Source organism: Triturus cristatus, chromosome 5_2 (assembly GCF_964204655.1).
Source record: "Triturus cristatus chromosome 5_2, aTriCri1.1, whole genome shotgun sequence".
Lineage (NCBI taxonomy): Eukaryota > Metazoa > Chordata > Amphibia > Caudata > Salamandridae > Triturus > Triturus cristatus.
Genome location: NC_140588.1, coordinates 576,504,796 through 576,521,438, shown reverse-complemented (window position 1 = coordinate 576,521,438; position 16,643 = coordinate 576,504,796). Strand labels below are relative to the sequence as shown.

Here is a 16,643-nt window from a genome sequence, read left to right as displayed (position 1 = left end):
AAAATGCTTTACAAAAGCATCTGCAAGTTCCTACACACCCGCTGAAAACCCATACCAGGGATGGGGCTCGAACCCATGCGGACAACTGTCCATTGGATCTTAAGTCCAACGCCTTAACCACTCGGCCACCCTGGGCCCTGCCTTACTCAGCTCCCTTTTCATGCTGGCTGCTCCAGCGCAGGCTGTCCAGCAAGAGGTGATTGCAGAGTAAAAAGGCTTTTGCAGGAGGATAAAGGTAATTGCTTATGACAAACACACTGTGTGACACCTAACTTTTCCCCACTCGTACTTTATGGGCAATCTATACAGTGGAGTTAGCTTAGTCACAATAAGGAAGTGAGCAAGGCAGGCTCACAAGAGCATCTCCTCCCTGGTGGTCTAGTGGCTAGGATTTGGCGCTTTCACCGCCGCGGCCCGGGTTCGATTCCCGGTCAGGGAAGATCTCTCTAAGACGTAGACGTGCGTAATTTGTCCACGCAGCTCAGCTTTTTTTAATCGAAGGTCCTTAAAAAGGCACCCCGACCTATAGACGAAAGCAGAGGAAAGGGGCTGGGTCCCCTGTGTCCCAGGTTGCTTTGCTCCCATTGCCCTCAGCCACCTTCATGCGCACGCAGTCCCCCACCCAGTCAGGTGCTCTATGTGGGCGTAAAGTGCAGTACCAGCTCATCAGAAAGGTAAATTGCTGGAAAACCCGGCTGCGATGTATACATCTACTTTGGAGCACTCTTCTCCCTTGCACTCTTGAATCGGTCATTCGCAATGTATTCTTCCAGCAAGCTGAATAACGAGGTAGGTGTGAGAAGGTGTACCAGCTGTCTTTGAGCTATCAGCGGCCACTAGGTGTCCCTCTTGTGATTTCCCGGGGATCCCGATTGTACAGGAATTCGTCGGTTCAGTAGCACGGGGGAGGGGATGGCCTGTGCTTGGAAGTGACAAACAGTCTGGTGGAATCATGAGTGTTTTTTCAAGTTCTGATTCATATTCGCTGTAGAATAAAATATGCTTTCAGCCCCCATGAGCTTTGTCACTAGGAGAGCAGTGTAGGAACTTTTGCAGTATGGCTGTGGGTTCCCTGGTGGTCTAGTGGTTAGGATTCGGCGCTCTCACCACCGCGGCCTGGGTTCGATTCCCGGTCAGGGAACAGTCCTTCTTCTGCCCTTGAATGCTTTTCCTTCCCGCAGGTCAGGGCTTCTCAAAATGAATTTGCTTTTCTGACAAACAGTTTGCCTAGCATCCCGCAATCTGGCTCCTAATTTGATTTTCGCAAGGTTCCCTTTGAGTTGCTTTCCTCGGCGGGAGGAAAATCTCTTGTGCAAGGCTCTTGAGGAAGTGAGATTCTGTATTCCGAGGTGCGCTTCTTTTCGTAGGCTTCTGACCACATGGTGTGCGGCAGGAAGTCATCTTTGACAGTGCCGCAGGCTTTATCTCCAAATGGCATCCCGGACGCACTGCAACCCACCTTTTTGCTGAAACGGAAGTCTGGTTCAGGGTAAGAAAAAGCTGAGCTGCACGTACCGAAAGCAGCAGAGCCCAGCGGCGGAGAGGGTGTGGCCAGGGCTGTCTGATTTGCATAGTGACCAGTGGCATCTTGGGAATGTACAGGCTTTGGAGCCTAACGGGTGCTGCAGGGGTCTGCCTGGCCGGAGAAATGCCTGTCTGGCGCTCCCCTCAGGACACACGTGTCTTCCGTTCGAGCATGGAGGGTGAGGGACATGGGTCACCCTCATATACAGGGGTGTGGGCATGGGCAGGATGGGGCGTGGGGGACCCGTCAGGGCATTGCCCGTTTGGAAGCCCGTTCGGAAGGCAAGAGGAGGCGGAGGCGGAGGCGGGAATCTCTGCTCAATTTTTTCCCGAGGCCTGGGGACAAGCCTTTGCACATTTGATCCAGCCGGGCCTGCATCAGCAGATCCTGCTCCGATGGCAAGGGAGAGCCTGCAGGTGTAAATCAAAGAAAGGGGAGAAATCCGCAAGAGGCGGGTTAACAAATTCCAGTGGCAGGCCCATGTTCCCCAGGAAGCAAGTACTTCCTCCTGCTCCCTTCAGTGGGAAAAGACATAGGAGGTGTATTTCTCTAAGCAGGGGCTCTGCGTAGGTGGCACTGCATTGCTTTGGCAAACATCCATGCTAAGTGCAGAGTAGCAGCAGACCCCACAGCTGAGACGTGAATTGGGACTGTTAAGGAAGGGCACTGGGAGGGTGAGCAGGGCAGAGGAAAATGCTTTACAAAAGCATCTGCAAGTTCCTACACACCCGCTGAAAACCCATACCAGGGATGGGGCTCGAACCCATGCGGACAACTGTCCATTGGATCTTAAGTCCAACGCCTTAACCACTCGGCCACCCTGGTGAGACCCTAGGTCCTGCCTTACTCAGCTCCCTTTTCATGCTGGCTGCTCCAGCGCAGGCTGTCCAGCAAGAGGTGATTGCAGAGTAAAAAGGCTTTTGCAGGAGGATAAAGTTAATTGCTTATGACAAACACACTGTGTGACACCTAACTTTTCCCCACTCGTACTTTATGGGCAATCTATACAGTGGAGTTAGCTTAGTCACAATAAGGAAGTGAGCAAGGCAGGCTCACAAGAGCATCTCCTCCCTGGTGGTCTAGTGGCTAGGATTCGGCGCTTTCACCGCCGCGGCCTGGGTTCGATTCCCGGTCAGGGAAGATCCCTCTAAGACGTAGACATGCGTAATTTGTCCACGCAGCTCAGCTTTTTTTAATCGAAGGTCCTTAAAAAGGCACCCCGACCTATAGACGAAAGCAGAGGAAAGGGGCTGGGTCCCCTGTGTCCCAGGTTGCTTTGCTCCCATTGCCCTCAGCCACCTTCATGCGCACGCAGTCCCCCACCCAGTCAGGTGCTCTATGTGGGCGTAAAGTGCAGTACCAGCTCATCAGAAAGGTAAATTGCTGGAAAACCCGGCTGCGATGTATACATCTACTTTGGAGCACTCTTCTCCCTTGCACTCTTGAATCGGTCATTCGCAATGTATTCTTCCAGCAAGCTGAATAACGAGGTAGGTGTGAGAAGGTGTACCAGCTGTCTTTGAGCTATCAGCGGCCACTAGGTGTCCCTCTTGTGATTTCCCGGGGATCCCGATTGTACAGGAATTCGTCGGTTCAGTAGCACGGGGGAGGGGATGGCCTGTGCTTGGAAGTGACAAACAGTCTGGTGGAATCATGAGTGTTTTTTCAAGTTCTGATTCATATTCGCTGTAGAATAAAATATGCTTTCAGCCCCCATGAGCTTTGTCACTAGGAGAGCAGTGTAGGAACTTTTGCTGTATGGCTGTGGGTTCCCTGGTGGTCTAGTGGTTAGGATTCGGCGCTCTCACCGCCGCGGCCCGGGTTCGATTCCTGGTCAGGGAACAGTCCTTCTTCTGCCCTTGAATGCTTTTCCTTCCCGCAGGTCAGGGCTTCTCAAAATGAATTTGCTTTTCTGACAAACAGTTTGCCTAGCATCCCGCAATCTGGCTCCTAATTTGATTTTCGCAAGGTTCCCTTTGAGTTGCTTTCCTCGGCGGGAGGAAAATCTCTTGTGCAAGGCTCTTGAGGAAGTGAGATTCTGTATTCCGAGGTGCGCTTCTTTTCGTAGGCTTCTGACCACATGGTGTGCGGCAGGAAGTCATCTTTGACAGGGCCGCAGGCTTTGTCTCCAAATGGCATCCCGGACCCACTGCAACCCACCTTTTTGCTGAAACGGAAGTCTGGTTCAGGGTAAGAAAAAGCTGAGCTGCACGTACCGAAAGCAGCAGAGCCCAGCGGCGGAGAGGGTGTGGCCAGGGCTGTCTGATTTGCATAGTGACCAGTGGCATCTTGGGAATGTACAGGCTTTGGAGCCTAACGGGTGCTGCAGGGGTCTGCCTGGCCGGAGAAATGCCTGTCTGGCGCTCCCCTCAGGACACACGTGTCTTCCGTTCGAGCATGGAGGGTGAGGGACATGGGTCACCCTCATATACAGGGGTGTGGGCATGGGCAGGATGGGGCGTGGGGGACCCGTCAGGGCATTGCCCGTTTGGAAGCCCGTTCGGAAGGCAAGAGGAGGAGGAGGCGGAGGCGGAGGCGGGAATCTCTGCTCAATTTTTTCCCGAGGCCTGGGGACAAGCCTTTGCACATTTGATCCAGCCGGGCCTGCATCAGCAGATCCTGCTCCGATGGCAAGGGAGAGCCTGCAGGTGTAAATCAAAGAAAGGGGAGAAATCCGCAAGAGGCGGGTTAACAAATTCCAGTGGCAGGCCCATGTTCCCCAGGAAGCAAGTACTTCCTCCTGCTCCCTTCAGTGGGAAAAGACATAGGAGGTGTATTTCTCTAAGCAGGGGCTCTGCGTAGGTGGCACTGCATTGCTTTGGGAAGCATCCATGCTAAGTGCAGAGTAGCAGCAGACCCCACAGCTGAGACGTGAATTGGGACTGTTAAGGAAGGGCACTGGGAGGGTGAGGAGGGCAGAGGAAAATGCTTTAAAAAAGCATCTGCGAGTTCCTACACACCCGCTGAAAACCCATACCAGGGATGGGGCTCGAACCCATGCGGACAACTGTCCATTGGATCTTAAGTCCAACGCCTTAACCACTCGGCCACCCTGGTGAGACCCTAGGTCCTGCCTTACTCAGCTCCCTTTTCATGCTGGCTGCTCCAGCGCAGGCTGTCCAGCAAGAGGTGATTGCAGAGTAAAAAGGCTTTTGCAGGAGGATAAAGGTAATTGCTTATGACAAACACACTGTGTGACACCTAACTTTTCCCCACTCGTACTTTATGGGCAATCTATACAGTGGAGTTAGCTTAGTCACAATAAGGAAGTGAGCAAGGCAGGCTCACAAGAGCATCTCCTCCCTGGTGGTCTAGTGGCTAGGATTCGGCGCTTTCACCGCCGCGGCCCGGGTTCGATTCCCGGTCAGGGAAGATCCCTCTAAGACGTAGACGTGCGTAATTTGTCCACGCAGCTCAGCTTTTTTTAATCGAAGGTCCTTAAAAAGGCACCCCGACCTATAGACGAAAGCAGAGGAAAGGGGCTGGGTCCCCTGTGTCCCAGGTTGCTTTGCTCCCATTGCCCTCAGCCACCTTCATGCGCACGCAGTCCCCCACCCAGTCAGGTGCTCTATGTGGGCGTAAAGTGCAGTACCAGCTCATCAGAAAGGTAAATTGCTGGAAAACCCGGCTGCGATGTATACATCTACTTTGGAGCACTCTTCTCCCTTGCACTCTTGAATCGGTCATTCGCAATGTATTCTTCCAGCAAGCTGAATAACGAGGTAGGTGTGAGAAGGTGTACCAGCTGTCTTTGAGCTATCAGCGGCCACTAGGTGTCCCTCTTGTGATTTCCCGGGGATCCCGATTGTACAGGAATTCGTCGGTTCAGTAGCACGGGGGAGGGGATGGCCTGTGCTTGGAAGTGACAAACAGTCTGGTGGAATCATGAGTGTTTTTTCAAGTTTTGATTCATATTCGCTGTAGAATAAAATATGCTTTCAGCCCCCATGAGCTTTGTCACTAGGAGAGCAGTGTAGGAACTTTTGCTGTATGGCTGTGGGTTCCCTGGTGGTCTAGTGGTTAGGATTCGGCGCTCTCACCGCCGCGGCCCGGGTTCGATTCCCGGTCAGGGAACAGTCCTTCTTCTGCCCTTGAATGCTTTTCCTTCCCGCAGGTCAGGGCTTCTCAAAATGAATTTGCTTTTCTGACAAACAGTTTGCCTAGCATCCCGCAATCTGGCTCCTAATTTGATTTTCGCAAGGTTCCCTTTGAGTTGCTTTCCTCGGCGGGAGGAAAATCTCTTGTGCAAGGCTCTTGAGGAAGTGAGATTCTGTATTCCGAGGTGCGCTTCTTTTCGTAGGCTTCTGACCACATGGTGTGCGGCAGGAAGTCATCTTTGACAGGGCCGCAGGCTTTGTCTCCAAATGGCATCCCGGACCCACTGCAACCCACCTTTTTGCTGAAACGGAAGTCTGGTTCAGGGTAAGAAAAAGCTGAGCTGCACGTACCGAAAGCAGCAGAGCCCAGCGGCGGAGAGGGTGTGGCCAGGGCTGTCTGATTTGCATAGTGACCAGTGGCATCTTGGGAATGTACAGGCTTTGGAGCCTAACGGGTGCTGCAGGGGTCTGCCTGGCCGGAGAAATGCCTGTCTGGCGCTCCCCTCAGGACACACGTGTCTTCCGTTCGAGCATGGAGGGTGAGGGACATGGGTCACCCTCATATACAGGGGTGTGGGCATGGGCAGGATGGGGCGTGGGGGACCCGTCAGGGCATTGCCCGTTTGGAAGCCCGTTCGGAAGGCAAGAGGAGGCGGAGGCGGAGGCGGGAATCTCTGCTCAATTTTTTCCCGAGGCCTGGGGACAAGCCTTTGCACATTTGATCCAGCCGGGCCTGCATCAGCAGATCCTGCTCCGATGGCAAGGGAGAGCCTGCAGGTGTAAATCAAAGAAAGGGGAGAAATCCGCAAGAGGCGGGTTAACAAATTCCAGTGGCAGGCCCATGTTCCCCAGGAAGCAAGTACTTCCTCCTGCTCCCTTCAGTGGGAAAAGACATAGGAGGTGTATTTCTCTAAGCAGGGGCTCTGCGTAGGTGGCACTGCATTGCTTTGAGAAGCATCCATGCTAAGTGCATAGTAGCAGCAGACCCCACAGCTGAGACGTGAATTGGGACTGTTAAGGAAGGGCACTGGGAGGGTGAGGAGGGCAGAGGAAAATGCTTTAAAAAAGCATCTGCAAGTTCCTACACACCCGCTGAAAACCCATACCAGGGATGGGGCTCGAACCCATGCGGACAACTGTCCATTGGATCTTAAGTCCAACGCCTTAACCACTCGGCCACCCTGGTGAGACCCTAGGCCCTGCCTTACTCAGCTCCCTTTTCATGCTGGCTGCTCCAGCGCAGGCTGTCCAGCAAGAGGTGATTGCAGAGTAAAAAGGCTTTTGCAGGAGGATAAAGGTAATTGCTTATGACAAACACACTGTGTGACACCTAACTTTTCCCCACTCGTACTTTATGGGCAATCTATACAGTGGAGTTAGCTTAGTCACAATAAGGAAGTGAGCAAGGCAGGCTCACAAGAGCATCTCCTCCCTGGTGGTCTAGTGGCTAGGATTCGGCGCTTTCACCGCCGCGGCCCGGGTTCGATTCCCGGTCAGGGAAGATCCCTCTAAGACGTAGACGTGCGTAATTTGTCCACGCAGCTCAGGTTTTTTTAATCGAAGGTCCTTAAAAAGGCACCCCGACCTATAGACGAAAGCAGAGGAAAGGGGCTGGGTCCCCTGTGTCCCAGGTTGCTTTGCTCCCATTGCCCTCAGCCACCTTCATGCGCACGCAGTCCCCCACCCAGTCAGGTGCTCTATGTGGGCGTAAAGTGCAGTACCAGCTCATCAGAAAGGTAAATTGCTGGAAAACCCGGCTGCGATGTATACATCTACTTTGGAGCACTCTTCTCCCTTGCACTCTTGAATCGGTCATTCGCAATGTATTCTTCCAGCAAGCTGAATAACGAGGTAGGTGTGAGAAGGTGTACCAGCTGTCTTTGAGCTATCAGCGGCCACTAGGTGTCCCTCTTGTGATTTCCCGGGGATCCCGATTGTACAGGAATTCGTCGGTTCAGTAGCACGGGGGAGGGGATGGCCTGTGCTTGGAAGTGACAAACAGTCTGGTGGAATCATGAGTGTTTTTTCAAGTTCTGATTCATATTCGCTGTAGAATAAAATATGCTTTCAGCCCCCATGAGCTTTGTCACTAGGAGAGCAGTGTAGGAACTTTTGCTGTATGGCTCTGGGTTCCCTGGTGGTCTAGTGGTTAGGATTCTGCGCTCTCACCGCCGCGGCCCGGGTTCGATTCCCGGTCAGGGAACAGTCCTTCTTCTGCCCTTGAATGCTTTTCCTTCCCGCAGGTCAGGGCTTCTCAAAATGAATTTGCTTTTCTGACAAACAGTTTGCCTAGCATCCCGCAATCTGGCTCCTAATTTGATTTTCGCAAGGTTCCCTTTGAGTTGCTTTCCTCGGCGGGAGGAAAATCTCTTGTGCAAGGCTCTTGAGGAAGTGAGATTCTGTATTCCGAGGTGCGCTTCTTTTCGTAGGCTTCTGACCACATGGTGTGCGGCAGGAAGTCATCTTTGACAGGGCCGCAGGCTTTGTCTCCAAATGGCATCCCGGACCCACTGCAACCCACCTTTTTGCTGAAACGGAAGTCTGGTTCAGGGTAAGAAAAAGCTGAGCTGCACGTACCGAAAGCAGCAGAGCCCAGCGGCGGAGAGGGTGTGGCCAGGGCTGTCTGATTTGCATAGTGACCAGTGGCATCTTGGGAATGTACAGGCTTTGGAGCCTAACGGGTGCTGCAGGGGTCTGCCTGGCCGGAGAAATGCCTGTCTGGCGCTCCCCTCAGGACACACGTGTCTTCCGTTCGAGCATGGAGGGTGAGGGACATGGGTCACCCTCATATACAGGGGTGTGGGCATGGGCAGGATGGGGCGTGGGGGACCCGTCAGGGCATTGCCCGTTTGGAAGCCCGTTCGGAAGGCAAGAGGAGGCGGAGGCGGAGGCGGAGGCGGGAATCTCTGCTCAATTTTTTCCCGAGGCCTGGGGACAAGCCTTTGCACATTTGATCCTGCCGGGCCTGCATCAGCAGATCCTGCTCCGATGGCAAGGGAGAGCCTGCAGGTGTAAATCAAAGAAAGGGGAGAAATCCTCAAGAGGCGGGATAACAAATTCCAGTGGCAGGCCCATGTTCCCCAGGAAGCAAGTACTTCCTCCTGCTCCCTTCAGTGGGAAAAGACATAGGAGGTGTATTTCTCTAAGCAGGGGCTCTGCGTAGGTGGCACTGCATTGCTTTGGGAAGCATCCATGCTAAGTGCAGAGTAGCAGCAGACCCCACAGCTGAGACGTGAATTGGGACTGTTAAGGAAGGGCACTGGGAGGGTGAGGAGGGCAGAGGAAAATGCTTTAAAAAAGCATCTGCAAGTTCCTACACACCCGCTGAAAACCCATACCAGGGATGGGGCTCAAACCCATGCGGACAACTGTCCATTGGATCTTAAGTCCAACGCCTTAACCACTCGGCCACCCTGGTGAGACCCTAGGCCCTGCCTTACTCAGCTCCCTTTTCATGCTGGCTGCTCCAGCGCAGGCTGTCCAGCAAGAGGTGATTGCAGAGTAAAAAGGCTTTTGCAGGAGGATAAAGGTAATTGCTTATGACAAACACACTGTGTGACACCTAACTTTTCCCCACTCGTACTTTATGGGCAATCTATACAGTGGAGTTAGCTTAGTCACAATAAGGAAGTGAGCAAGGCAGGCTCACAAGAGCATCTCCTCCCTGGTGGTCTAGTGGCTAGGATTCGGCGCTTTCACCGCCGCGGCCCGGGTTCGATTCCCGGTCAGGGAAGATCCCTCTAAGACGTAGACGTGCGTAATTTGTCCACGCAGCTCAGCTTTTTTTAATCGAAGGTCCTTAAAAAGGCACCCCGACCTATAGACGAAAGCAGAGGAAAGGGGCTGGGTCCCCTGTGTCCCAGGTTGCTTTGCTCCCATTGCCCTCAGCCACCTTCATGCGCACGCAGTCCCCCACCCAGTCAGGTGCTCTATGTGGGCGTAAAGTGCAGTACCAGCTCATCAGAAAGGTAAATTGCTGGAAAACCCGGCTGCGATGTATACATCTACTTTGGAGCACTCTTCTCCCTTGCACTCTTGAATCGGTCATTCGCAATGTATTCTTCCAGCAAGCTGAATAACGAGGTAGGTGTGAGAAGGTGTACCAGCTGTCTTTGAGCTATCAGCGGCCACTAGGTGTCCCTCTTGTGATTTCCCGGGGATCCCGATTGTACAGGAATTCGTCAGTTCAGTAGCACGGGGGAGGGGATGGCCTGTGCTTGGAAGTGACAAACAGTCTGGTGGAATCATGAGTGTTTTTTCAAGTTCTGATTCATATTCGCTGTAGAATAAAATATGCTTTCAGCCCCCATGAGCTTTGTCACTAGGAGAGCAGTGTAGGAACTTTTGCTGTATGGCTCTGGGTTCCCTGGTGGTCTAGTGGTTAGGATTCTGCGCTCTCACCGCTGCGGCCCGGGTTCGATTCCCGGTCAGGGAACAGTCCTTCTTCTGCCCTTGAATGCTTTTCCTTCCCGCAGGTCAGGGCTTCTCAAAATGAATTTGCTTTTCTGACAAACAGTTTGCCTAGCATCCCGCAATCTGGCTCCTAATTTGATTTTCGCAAGGTTCCCTTTGAGTTGCTTTCCTCGGCGGGAGGAAAATCTCTTGTGCAAGGCTCTTGAGGAAGTGAGATTCTGTATTCCGAGGTGCGCTTCTTTTCGTAGGCTTCTGACCACATGGTGTGCGGCAGGAAGTCATCTTTGACAGGGCCGCAGGCTTTGTCTCCAAATGGCATCCCGGACCCACTGCAACCCACCTTTTTGCTGAAATGGAAGTCTGGTTCAGGGTAAGAAAAAGCTGAGCTGCACGTACCGAAAGCAGCAGAGCCCAGCGGCGGAGAGGGTGTGGCCAGGGCTGTCTGATTTGCATAGTGACCAGTGGCATCTTGGGAATGTACAGGCTTTGGAGCCTAACGGGTGCTGCAGGGGTCTGCCTGGCCGGAGAAATGCCTGTCTGGCGCTCCCCTCAGGACACACGTGTCTTCCGTTCGAGCATGGAGGGTGAGGGACATGGGTCACCCTCATATACAGGGGTGTGGGCATGGGCAGGATGGGGCGTGGGGGACCCGTCAGGGCATTGCCCGTTTGGAAGCCCGTTCGGAAGGCAAGAGGAGGCGGAGGTGGGAATCTCTGCTCAATTTTTTCCCGAGGCCTGGGGACAAGCCTTTGCACATTTGATCCTGCCGGGCCTGCATCAGCAGATCCTGCTCCGATGGCAAGGGAGAGCCTGCAGGTGTAAATCAAAGAAAGGGGAGAAATCCGCAAGAGGCGGGTTAACAAATTCCAGTGGCAGGCCCATGTTCCCCAGGAAGCAAGTACTTCCTCCTGCTCCCTTCAGTGGGAAAAGACATAGGAGGTGTATTTCTCTAAGCAGGGGCTCTGCGTAGGTGGCACTGCATTGCTTTGGGAAGCATCCATGCTAAGTGCAGAGTAGCAGCAGACCCCACAGCTGAGACGTGAATTGGGACTGTTAAGGAAGGGCACTGGGAGGGTGAGGAGGGCAGAGGAAAATGCTTTACAAAAGCATCTGCAAGTTCCTACACACCCGCTGAAAACCCATACCAGGGATGGGGCTCGAACCCATGCGGACAACTGTCCATTGGATCTTAAGTCCAACGCCTTAACCACTCGGCCACCCTGGTGAGACCCTAGGCCCTGCCTTACTCAGCTCCCTTTTCATGCTGGCTGCTCCAGCGCAGGCTGTCCAGCAAGAGGTGATTGCAGAGTAAAAAGGCTTTTGCAGGAGGATAAAGGTAATTGCTTATGACAAACACACTGTGTGACACCTAACTTTTCCCCACTCGTACTTTATGGGCAATCTATACAGTGGAGTTAGCTTAGTCACAATAAGGAAGTGAGCAAGGCAGGCTCACAAGAGCATCTCCTCCCTGGTGGTCTAGTGGCTAGGATTTGGCGCTGTCACCGCCGCGGCCCGGGTTCGATTCGCGGTCAGGGAAGATCTCTCTAAGACGTAGACGTGCGTAATTTGTCCACGCAGCTCAGCTTTTTTTAATCGAAGGTCCTTAAAAAGGCACCCCGACCTATAGACGAAAGCAGAGGAAAGGGGCTGGGTCCCCTGTGTCCCAGGTTGCTTTGCTCCCATTGCCCTCAGCCACCTTCATGCGCACGCAGTCCCCCACCCAGTCAGGTGCTCTATGTGGGCGTAAAGTGCAGTACCAGCTCATCAGAAAGGTAAATTGCTGGAAAACCCGGCTGCGATGTATACATCTACTTTGGAGCACTCTTCTCCCTTGCACTCTTGAATCGGTCATTCGCAATGTATTCTTCCAGCAAGCTGAATAACGAGGTAGGTGTGAGAAGGTGTACCAGCTGTCTTTGAGCTATCAGCGGCCACTAGGTGTCCCTCTTGTGATTTCCCGGGGATCCCGATTGTACAGGAATTCGTCGGTTCAGTAGCACGGGGGAGGGGATGGCCTGTGCTTGGAAGTGACAAACAGTCTGGTGGAATCATGAGTGTTTTTTCAAGTTCTGATTCATATTCGCTGTAGAATAAAATATGCTTTCAGCCCCCATGAGCTTTGTCACTAGGAGAGCAGTGTAGGAACTTTTGCAGTATGGCTGTGGGTTCCCTGGTGGTCTAGTGGTTAGGATTCGGCGCTCTCACCACCGCGGCCTGGGTTCGATTCCCGGTCAGGGAACAGTCCTTCTTCTGCCCTTGAATGCTTTTCCTTCCCGCAGGTCAGGGCTTCTCAAAATGAATTTGCTTTTCTGACAAACAGTTTGCCTAGCATCCCGCAATCTGGCTCCTAATTTGATTTTCGCAAGGTTCCCTTTGAGTTGCTTTCCTCGGCGGGAGGAAAATCTCTTGTGCAAGGCTCTTGAGGAAGTGAGATTCTGTATTCCGAGGTGCGCTTCTTTTCGTAGGCTTCTGACCACATGGTGTGCGGCAGGAAGTCATCTTTGACAGTGCCGCAGGCTTTATCTCCAAATGGCATCCCGGACGCACTGCAACCCACCTTTTTGCTGAAACGGAAGTCTGGTTCAGGGTAAGAAAAAGCTGAGCTGCACGTACCGAAAGCAGCAGAGCCCAGCGGCGGAGAGGGTGTGGCCAGGGCTGTCTGATTTGCATAGTGACCAGTGGCATCTTGGGAATGTACAGGCTTTGGAGCCTAACGGGTGCTGCAGGGGTCTGCCTGGCCGGAGAAATGCCTGTCTGGCGCTCCCCTCAGGACACACGTGTCTTCCGTTCGAGCATGGAGGGTGAGGGACATGGGTCACCCTCATATACAGGGGTGTGGGCATGGGCAGGATGGGGCGTGGGGGACCCGTCAGGGCATTGCCCGTTTGGAAGCCCGTTCGGAAGGCAAGAGGAGGCGGAGGCGGAGGCGGGAATCTCTGCTCAATTTTTTCCCGAGGCCTGGGGACAAGCCTTTGCACATTTGATCCAGCCGGGCCTGCATCAGCAGATCCTGCTCCGATGGCAAGGGAGAGCCTGCAGGTGTAAATCAAAGAAAGGGGAGAAATCCGCAAGAGGCGGGTTAACAAATTCCAGTGGCAGGCCCATGTTCCCCAGGAAGCAAGTACTTCCTCCTGCTCCCTTCAGTGGGAAAAGACATAGGAGGTGTATTTCTCTAAGCAGGGGCTCTGCGTAGGTGGCACTGCATTGCTTTGGCAAACATCCATGCTAAGTGCAGAGTAGCAGCAGACCCCACAGCTGAGACGTGAATTGGGACTGTTAAGGAAGGGCACTGGGAGGGTGAGGAGGGCAGAGGAAAATGCTTTACAAAAGCATCTGCAAGTTCCTACACACCCGCTGAAAACCCATACCAGGGATGGGGCTCGAACCCATGCGGACAACTGTCCATTGGATCTTAAGTCCAACGCCTTAACCACTCGGCCACCCTGGTGAGACCCTAGGTCCTGCCTTACTCAGCTCCCTTTTCATGCTGGCTGCTCCAGCGCAGGCTGTCCAGCAAGAGGTGATTGCAGAGTAAAAAGGCTTTTGCAGGAGGATAAAGTTAATTGCTTATGACAAACACACTGTGTGACACCTAACTTTTCCCCACTCGTACTTTATGGGCAATCTATACAGTGGAGTTAGCTTAGTCACAATAAGGAAGTGAGCAAGGCAGGCTCACAAGAGCATCTCCTCCCTGGTGGTCTAGTGGCTAGGATTCGGCGCTTTCACCGCCGCGGCCTGGGTTCGATTCCCGGTCAGGGAAGATCCCTCTAAGACGTAGACGTGCGTAATTTGTCCACGCAGCTCAGCTTTTTTTAATCGAAGGTCCTTAAAAAGGCACCCCGACCTATAGACGAAAGCAGAGGAAAGGGGCTGGGTCCCCTGTGTCCCAGGTTGCTTTGCTCCCATTGCCCTCAGCCACCTTCATGCGCACGCAGTCCCCCACCCAGTCAGGTGCTCTATGTGGGCGTAAAGTGCAGTACCAGCTCATCAGAAAGGTAAATTGCTGGAAAACCCGGCTGCGATGTATACATCTACTTTGGAGCACTCTTCTCCCTTGCACTCTTGAATCGGTCATTCGCAATGTATTCTTCCAGCAAGCTGAATAACGAGGTAGGTGTGAGAAGGTGTACCAGCTGTCTTTGAGCTATCAGCGGCCACTAGGTGTCCCTCTTGTGATTTCCCGGGGATCCCGATTGTACAGGAATTCGTCGGTTCAGTAGCACGGGGGAGGGGATGGCCTGTGCTTGGAAGTGACAAACAGTCTGGTGGAATCATGAGTGTTTTTTCAAGTTCTGATTCATATTCGCTGTAGAATAAAATATGCTTTCAGCCCCCATGAGCTTTGTCACTAGGAGAGCAGTGTAGGAACTTTTGCTGTATGGCTGTGGGTTCCCTGGTGGTCTAGTGGTTAGGATTCGGCGCTCTCACCGCCGCGGCCCGGGTTCGATTCCTGGTCAGGGAACAGTCCTTCTTCTGCCCTTGAATGCTTTTCCTTCCCGCAGGTCAGGGCTTCTCAAAATGAATTTGCTTTTCTGACAAACAGTTTGCCTAGCATCCCGCAATCTGGCTCCTAATTTGATTTTCGCAAGGTTCCCTTTGAGTTGCTTTCCTCGGCGGGAGGAAAATCTCTTGTGCAAGGCTCTTGAGGAAGTGAGATTCTGTATTCCGAGGTGCGCTTCTTTTCGTAGGCTTCTGACCACATGGTGTGCGGCAGGAAGTCATCTTTGACAGGGCCGCAGGCTTTGTCTCCAAATGGCATCCCGGACCCACTGCAACCCACCTTTTTGCTGAAACGGAAGTCTGGTTCAGGGTAAGAAAAAGCTGAGCTGCACGTACCGAAAGCAGCAGAGCCCAGCGGCGGAGAGGGTGTGGCCAGGGCTGTCTGATTTGCATAGTGACCAGTGGCATCTTGGGAATGTACAGGCTTTGGAGCCTAACGGGTGCTGCAGGGGTCTGCCTGGCCGGAGAAATGCCTGTCTGGCGCTCCCCTCAGGACACACGTGTCTTCCGTTCGAGCATGGAGGGTGAGGGACATGGGTCACCCTCATATACAGGGGTGTGGGCATGGGCAGGATGGGGCGTGGGGGACCCGTCAGGGCATTGCCCGTTTGGAAGCCCGTTCGGAAGGCAAGAGGAGGAGGAGGCGGAGGCGGAGGCGGGAATCTCTGCTCAATTTTTTCCCGAGGCCTGGGGACAAGCCTTTGCACATTTGATCCAGCCGGGCCTGCATCAGCAGATCCTGCTCCGATGGCAAGGGAGAGCCTGCAGGTGTAAATCAAAGAAAGGGGAGAAATCCGCAAGAGGCGGGTTAACAAATTCCAGTGGCAGGCCCATGTTCCCCAGGAAGCAAGTACTTCCTCCTGCTCCCTTCAGTGGGAAAAGACATAGGAGGTGTATTTCTCTAAGCAGGGGCTCTGCGTAGGTGGCACTGCATTGCTTTGGGAAGCATCCATGCTAAGTGCAGAGTAGCAGCAGACCCCACAGCTGAGACGTGAATTGGGACTGTTAAGGAAGGGCACTGGGAGGGTGAGGAGGGCAGAGGAAAATGCTTTAAAAAAGCATCTGCGAGTTCCTACACACCCGCTGAAAACCCATACCAGGGATGGGGCTCGAACCCATGCGGACAACTGTCTATTGGATCTTAAGTCCAACGCCTTAACCACTCGGCCACCCTGGTGAGACCCTAGGTCCTGCCTTACTCAGCTCCCTTTTCATGCTGGCTGCTCCAGCGCAGGCTGTCCAGCAAGAGGTGATTGCAGAGTAAAAAGGCTTTTGCAGGAGGATAAAGGTAATTGCTTATGACAAACACACTGTGTGACACCTAACTTTTCCCCACTCGTACTTTATGGGCAATCTATACAGTGGAGTTAGCTTAGTCACAATAAGGAAGTGAGCAAGGCAGGCTCACAAGAGCATCTCCTCCCTGGTGGTCTAGTGGCTAGGATTCGGCGCTTTCACCGCCGCGGCCCGGGTTCGATTCCCGGTCAGGGAAGATCCCTCTAAGACGTAGACGTGCGTAATTTGTCCACGCAGCTCAGCTTTTTTTAATCGAAGGTCCTTAAAAAGGCACCCCGACCTATAGACGAAAGCAGAGGAAAGGGGCTGGGTCCCCTGTGTCCCAGGTTGCTTTGCTCCCATTGCCCTCAGCCACCTTCATGCGCACGCAGTCCCCCACCCAGTCAGGTGCTCTATGTGGGCGTAAAGTGCAGTACCAGCTCATCAGAAAGGTAAATTGCTGGAAAACCCGGCTGCGATGTATACATCTACTTTGGAGCACTCTTCTCCCTTGCACTCTTGAATCGGTCATTCGCAATGTATTCTTCCAGCAAGCTGAATAACGAGGTAGGTGTGAGAAGGTGTACCAGCTGTCTTTGAGCTATCAGCGGCCACTAGGTGTCCCTCTTGTGATTTCCCGGGGATCCCGATTGTACAGGAATTCGTCGGTTCAGTAGCACGGGGGAGGGGATGGCCTGTGCTTGGAAGTGACAAACAGTCTGGTGGAATCATGAGTGTTTTTTCAAGTTTTGATTCATATTCGCTGTAGAATAAAATATGCTTTCAGCCCCCATGAGCTTTGTCACTAGGAGAGCAGTGTAGGAACT

At 53.2% G+C, this 16,643-nt stretch overlaps 6 non-coding genes across 6 annotated transcripts; 1 reads left to right on the top strand and 5 right to left on the bottom strand.

The window, feature by feature from the left end:
* Positions 1 to 2,267: 2,267 nt before the first annotated feature.
* On the bottom strand, positions 2,268 to 2,350 carry TRNAL-UAA (transfer RNA leucine (anticodon UAA)). Its single transcript has one exon. It is a non-coding gene; the product is annotated as a tRNA-Leu (tRNA).
* A 2,149-nt stretch (positions 2,351 to 4,499) lies between these two features.
* Positions 4,500 to 4,582, bottom strand: TRNAL-UAA (transfer RNA leucine (anticodon UAA)). The gene has a single exon. It is a non-coding gene; the product is annotated as a tRNA-Leu (tRNA).
* A 945-nt stretch (positions 4,583 to 5,527) lies between these two features.
* TRNAE-CUC (transfer RNA glutamic acid (anticodon CUC)) lies at positions 5,528 to 5,599 on the top strand. The gene has a single exon. It is a non-coding gene; the product is annotated as a tRNA-Glu (tRNA).
* Positions 5,600 to 6,725: 1,126 nt separating this feature from the next.
* Positions 6,726 to 6,808, bottom strand: TRNAL-UAA (transfer RNA leucine (anticodon UAA)). The gene has a single exon. It is a non-coding gene; the product is annotated as a tRNA-Leu (tRNA).
* A 4,369-nt stretch (positions 6,809 to 11,177) lies between these two features.
* TRNAL-UAA (transfer RNA leucine (anticodon UAA)) lies at positions 11,178 to 11,260 on the bottom strand. Its single transcript has one exon. It is a non-coding gene; the product is annotated as a tRNA-Leu (tRNA).
* Positions 11,261 to 13,403: 2,143 nt separating this feature from the next.
* On the bottom strand, positions 13,404 to 13,486 carry TRNAL-UAA (transfer RNA leucine (anticodon UAA)). Its single transcript has one exon. It is a non-coding gene; the product is annotated as a tRNA-Leu (tRNA).
* Between the last annotated feature and the right edge of the window lie 3,157 nt (positions 13,487 to 16,643).